The sequence below is a fragment of the Felis catus genome, chromosome F2 (assembly GCF_018350175.1).
Source record: "Felis catus isolate Fca126 chromosome F2, F.catus_Fca126_mat1.0, whole genome shotgun sequence".
NCBI lineage: Eukaryota > Metazoa > Chordata > Mammalia > Carnivora > Felidae > Felis > Felis catus.
In genome coordinates, this window is record NC_058385.1 from 296,172 (window position 1) to 302,171 (window position 6,000).

The 6,000-nt window shown below is 36.2% G+C and overlaps 1 long non-coding RNA gene across 7 annotated transcripts in view; it reads left to right on the forward strand.

Moving 5' to 3' along the window:
• LOC105261322 overlaps positions 1 to 2,078 on the forward strand; it is a 57,496-nt gene extending 55,418 nt beyond the window's left edge. For all 7 annotated transcript variants that reach the window (XR_006592417.1, XR_006592419.1, XR_006592420.1 and 4 more), the window contains one exon: positions 1,267 to 2,078. This is a non-coding gene — a long non-coding RNA (uncharacterized LOC105261322). The remainder of the gene's footprint in view (positions 1 to 1,266) is intronic.
• The last annotated feature ends 3,922 nt before the right edge of the window (positions 2,079 to 6,000 follow it).

Here is a 6,000-nt window from a genome sequence, read left to right on the forward strand (position 1 = left end):
CACCAATCTTTAGGCAAAGCAGAGTAGGGCAACTCATTTCTTCTTCATTTGGCATCAGCTGGCATAACTGGAAGCTGAAGACTAGAATCATCTAAAGGCTTGTTAATGCACGTGTTTGGCTGTTGAGGCTGGCCTTTGGCTAGGACGTTGGCTAGTCTCAGCTGGAGTATCTACATGAAGACTCACTAGGTAGCCTGGGATTCCTCACAACATGGTGGCTGCGTTCTAAGTGTGAGGTCCCTAGAGAAAGAAAGTCAGATGGAAGCTGTATCACATTTTCTCACCTGGCCTTAAAAATCACAGCAGTTCTGCATATTCTGTTCACTAGAAATGAGTTACTGAAGCCAGCATATATTTAAGGGGAGGGATTTTCACAGAAGTATCAACAAATTTATAAAACCACCACATCCACTCACCTTGTCTTACCAATCATGTAGAATGGACGGAAGTCCTTCCCAACTCAGCATCACTGAAACTCTAGCCAGTTTTGTTGTTGTTGTTTTTGTTTAGTATGATCTCTTATTTTCTAGAAAGTAACAAAGGATTACAAGATAACAGTATTGAATTAAAAATTTTTTTTGCCTCAAAAACATATGTGGATCATCCAATTAAAGTTTTATACTGGGAGATGTGATTTCTTAACACATCCTGGAGAATCATTTCTCCTGGGAATGCAGTTCAAATTAGCATAAACATTTGCAGTTCAGAAACAAGTCGTGGCATTAGAATCATTACTTATAGATTCATGAATTAGTCTTATTTCCAGAGTCTTATCTTGGGACGTATTTTTTGACTTGGGCATACATAAGTCAATATGATATTGCTAAAACTTCTTTAAAAATTATGGAGTGTTAAGATGGGGGAAGGGCTAAGAGATTTTCTCCTAAGAGGGGACTTATTTTATGAAAGAAAGATATGAAAAAATCATAGAAAAATAAAAGTATAGAATGAAGTGCAAATATTGTGTAGTAAAGACAATGATAGCAAAGATCTATTTCAGTAACACCTGATGGCTTTAACATGTCTCTTGATTTTCTGAGTTGTTTAAGGTTCCACATTCTAACACAGGTAAAATTTTGTTGCAAATGAGTTTATTTAAATTTTGAGTCCCTGGCTGGCTCAGTTACTCTTGATCTTGAGATTGTGAGTTCATGCCTCACAGTGGGCATAGAGATTACTTAAAATCTGAAAAAAAATTTTGATAGTAGTTTTGAGTTAGAGACTGGTTTCATTCCAATTCCAAACTATAGTGTTTTATTCATGCAGGCTGATGTCTTTACAACAGAACTGGAAACTACATCATAAAAATGAGTTTTGCACCTCGATGCAAAAAATCAAGTTCTTCAACAAGAGTTATTACCAATGAAATCTTTCTAAGAACGTGAAAAACTAGAGAGCAATAACAAGAAGTGAGCAATAACAAGAAGTTACAGCAAGAAGTAGTCAAATGGAAACAATTTATGGAAATGAATATGGTAGAATGCAGTCAAGTGGAACAGTATAAACGGGATATTGAAGAAAGAGCATGACTTGACATAGTCCAGAAAAATTACATAGAAAAATTACACGAAGTCAACCTGTTTTTACAGGTTAATTTATTGATCTGTAATGTGCTTTAATTCATTTCACTGAAAATTACATTTTGGATATATGTATTGTATGTGTTTCCTCTACTTGCTTTATGGTAATTTGTAGATTTCTGGAGGCATTTGTTCCTGCCTTTAAAGATTTGTTTTCATCTTTATTCCTACTAAATCGAGAGGATAAGAAAAAATGATAATTTAAACAACTAGTCTCACTATTAAGAGGAAAAGAAAAATTGTGATTTAAAAATTGCACTGTACTTGGATTATTCTTAAGTTTATTGTTGACTTTTAAAATTTTGTCATTTATTCTATTATTTGAATTATCAGATTGTGTGAATACTAATACAAGAATGATTGAACTTTAGTTTTATAAATCATATTTAATTCAGTTGACATTGATGATAAATATTTTACGCTTGAGCTTTTTTTCATTTAAAATTGCTCTCTGAGGGGCACCTGGGTGGCGCAGTCGGTTAAGCGTCCGACTTCAGCCAGGTCACGATCTCACGATCTCGCGGTCCGTGAATTTGAGCCCCGCATCAGGCTCTGGGCTGATGGCTCAGAGCCTGGAGCCAGTTTCCGATTCTGTGTCTCCCTCTCTCTCTGCCCCTCCCCCGTTCATGCCCTGTCTCTCTCTGTCCCAAAAATAAATAAACATTGAAAAAAAAATTTTTTTAAATAAAATTGCTCTCTAAATCATTGACTCAGAACTAAAGGAAACATGTATAATTAATTATTCAGATTATAGCTATTTTAAAACCATCCTGTTAATTTGCTTTAGGCACAAGCAGCAGCTCAAGAAAACTTGGACAAGTTAAGGGAAAATGTCATGCTTCAACGAGAAGTCAAATGGAACTTAGAATTAAAGATCCGGAATCTCAGATCTCTACAATGAAGACTTCTCAAGAAGATTCTACTAAAACAGAGTTGGAGGGGCGCCTGGGTGGCTCAGTCGGTTAAGTGTCTGACTTCAGCTCAGGTCATGATCTCACGGTCTGTGAGTTTGAGCCCCGCGTCGGGCTCTGTGCTGACAGCTCAGAGCCTGGAGCCTGTTTCAGATTCTGTGTCTCCCTCTCTCTCTGACCTTCCCCCGTTCATACTCTGTCTCTCTCTCTGTCTCAAAAATAAATAAATGTTTAAAAAAAAAAAAAGTAAAACAGAGTTGGAAACCTACAGGCAGCTCTACCTAGAAGAATTAGAAAGTCCTTGAGAAATAAGCTGAACACGTAAGTCAAAACAGAATCATAGACAAGAAATTTAGCTTATTAATTTGCCTCTAAAGCATAATTTCTGTGGAGCCAAGATCATGAGATGAGTAGGAAGTGAAAGCCAACTAGATCGTGTAATTTTGGAAAATGATGTTTCTAAGTGAACTCACCTTTGAAATGTTAGTCCAGGACAGTTTGCATCCCTCCTCTTTTTTTCGGTTTTACAGGGACTCTTCCCCCACCCCACCTCACCCCCCGCCCTGTATATTTTCCATCGATCAGATCTGCTAGTCTTTAAGTGCATTGTTTGAAGCTTTCTCATTTAGAAGCATATTATTATAAAATTGCTTGTCAGAATTACCCTAAATAGAAATGTCGATGAGTTTCTTTTTGGAAGATTACATCTTTAACCTAAAAGGTCAAGTACTACTACTACTCATCCTGGCAGCTTGGTACATTTATTCTCTTGATTGTGATCTTTGGTATGATTACTAGAGTGCGCCTTGAGACAAACCATCCTTTATGCTTTTTCTACTTTACATGAAGGCATCCAGGTGAAATACAGAAAGACTCACACAGGGCTGAAAGGTAGTATAATTCCCAAAGTGGCTAAAAAGAGCACCATGGTGGGAGGGAGGTATTTGGAAGACTGAAGACAGAAAGGGCCTCCAGTGCCTCCAGTGCCTCCAGTGCCTCGGTAACTGTTATAAGCTAATTGCCTCTGTGGCTGTTTTAGTTCTTTCTGATCACACCTCTGCCATCTACTATCTCCCCTAGAGATGTTGGTCTCAATGATTCCTCAGTGTCAAATGCTCAGTACAAGAGTGGTGAAAGCAAACGCTTGAAAATGTCTTTGAGGGATGGTTTAGTTTTACATCTGTAAACAGGTTTATAAATATATGTATATATAATGGCATCCTGAAGGATCCTGTCAGTACAGCCATTCCAGAAGACAGCAAGTATTATTTGTTAAGCCATGTACATCACTGATAGCCACTTCTCTCCCTTCCCTGATTTGAATTGTTAGTTAGGAATCCCCCTGGAAACATAAGTATTTTTTTAGAACAATTTTCAAAGTATAATTTTAGATAGTAGGTGTGCTCTGTCACATGTTAAGTGTTAAAACACTGTTCAATGGCAAATGCTATTTACTATTACAGAAACTTAAAAAATATAAGGCATTTAGGAAATATTTTGGGAAAAAGAAAATGTATTTGTGGTTTTTAATCTTCAGACTAATGAGAGACTGCCAGAGAGCAATACAAAACTTCTTGTGTAGAGACAGCAGCACCGAACTTTACTCAGGACTCTTATTATGAGTCCAGGCCTGGAACCACCTTATTATGGACATTTTGAAAATAATTTAGTGCTCAGTGGAAACCTTATTCCAAGAGGAAACTTAGTGATTCCTACCATAAACCCACAGCCGTCATATGACTACAGGGAGACTTCCTTGTGGAAGGTTATTTATATTATCTGTTTCACTTTGGGTTTCATATATCTGATATAATTGTTGCTTTTAATTTGGTGAAATTCTGAGTTGTTTAACTAATACATAATAAGTAAAAGTCATAATTATGTGTGCTAAGAAAGAACTGAGGTAAAATTTATATATATATAAATGTATATTTTTCCATATATTTCTTAATTTCCTCTCTAAGGAAAGGCTGGTTGACTCATTCATTCTTTAGTAGGGTGTTCTTTAACCTCCATGCTTTTGGAGGTTTTCTAGACTTCGTCCTGTGGTTGATTTCAAGCTCATAGCATTGTGGTCTGAAATTATGCATGGTATGATCTCAATTCTTGTATAGTTATAAAGGGCTGTTTTGTGTCCAGTATGTGATCTATCTTGGAGAATGTTCCATGTGCATTCGAGAAGAAAGTATATTCTGTTGCTTTGGTTTGCAGAGTTCTAAATATATCTGTCAAGTCCATCTGTTCTGATGTATCATTCAGTGCCCTTGTTTCTTTATTGATCCTGTGTCTAGATGATCTATCCATTGTTGTCACTGGGGTATTAAAGTCCCCTGAAATTAACACATTCTTATCAAGAAGGCTGCTTATGATTGTGATGAATTGTTTTATCTTTTGGGGATAAAGATAAATTGTTAGCTTTCCTGATCGATAGACCCTGTAATTATTATATAATGCCATTCTTCATCCTTTAATTTATAGTCTTTAATTTATTAATTTATTAAATTAATAGTCTTTAATTTATTAACTTAAATTAAATTTATTAAATTAATCTTCAGCCTTTAAATTTATAGTCTAGTTTGTCTGATATCAGTATGGCTACTCCAGTTTTCTTTTGAGTTCCAGTAGCATGATAGTTTTCCTTCCCTTCTCTTTCAATTTGAAGGTGTCCTCAGGTCTAAAATGAGTCTCTTGTAGACAGCAAATAGATGGGTCTTGTTTTTTTATCCATTCTGATACCCTATGTCTTTTGGTTGGAGCATTTAGTCTATTTACATTCAGTGTTATTATAGAAAGATATGGGTTTAGAGTCATGATCTCTGTAGGTTTCATACTTGTAGTGATGTCTCTAGTACTTTGTTTTCCTTGTAACATTTCACTCACAGAATACCCCTTAGGATCACTTGTAGGGCTGGTTTAGTTGTGATGAATTCCTTCTTTTTTTGGTTTTTTTTTTGGGGGGGGGGAATACCTTTTTCTCTCATTCTATTCTAAATGACACTTGCTGGATTAAAATTCTTGGCTGCATAGTTTTTCTCTTCATCACATTGAAGATATTCTGCCATTCCTTTCTGGCCTGCCAAGTTTCAGTAGATAAATCTGTCACTAGTCTTATCAGTCTCTCTTCATATATTAGAGCATGTTTATCCCTAGCTGCTTTCAGAATTTTCTCTTTATCCTTGTATTTTGCCAGTTTGACTATATGTGATGCAGATCGATTCAAGTTACGTCTGAAGGGAGTTCTCTGTGCCTCTTGGATTTCAATGCCTTTTTCCTTCCCCAGATCAGGGAAGTTCTCAGCTATGGTTTCTTCAAGTATAACTTCAGCACCTTTCCTTCTCTCTTCCACCTCTGGAATCTCAATTATGCATATGCTATTACATTTAATTGTGTCCCTTAGTTCGGTAATTCTCCTCTCATACTCCTGGATTTTTATCTCTCTTTTTCTAAGCTTCCTTTTTTCATAATTTTATCTTCTGATTCACCTATTCTCTCCTATGCCTCTTCAATCT